This window comes from Cebus imitator, unplaced genomic scaffold (genome assembly GCF_001604975.1).
Source record: "Cebus imitator isolate Cc_AM_T3 unplaced genomic scaffold, Cebus_imitator-1.0 Scaffold426, whole genome shotgun sequence".
Lineage (NCBI taxonomy): Eukaryota > Metazoa > Chordata > Mammalia > Primates > Cebidae > Cebus > Cebus imitator.
Window position 1 is genome coordinate 133,280 of NW_016107741.1, and position 507 is coordinate 133,786.

The window sequence follows — 507 nt, forward strand, 5'->3', positions numbered from 1 at the left end:
AATACTCGAGAACATGAGCTCTCCAGGAATGTTTGTGTTTTCCTCCTCTGCTCATAGCTCAGGGGAAAGGGACCAGACCTTCTCTATATGTGTACATATATATATATATATATATGTGTGTGTGTATATATATATATATATGTATATATAGAGAGAGAGAGAGAGAGAGAGAGAGAGAGAGAGAATTAACACTATATTTCAAGTGCCACTGCCTTGAAAATGGAAATGATTGAAGCATCTCTGCCCACAGCCAACCCATCATTCTTCCAGCTGGTCTGTCCAATTGGGACCTCAGACATCCCTGTCACTTGAAGTGTTTTAAATCGCCCCTCCTTTCCCAAAGAGTGCAATGTAAACATTCTCAAGAGAAAAGTTAGTCCTAGAGATAAAGCGCTGACCAAAGCCCATGGCAAGCCTGGCACAGTGGCTGATGCCTGTAATCCCAGTACTTTAGGGGGCCAAGGCAGGAGGATCACTGGAGCCTAGGAGTTCAAGGTCAGCCTGGGC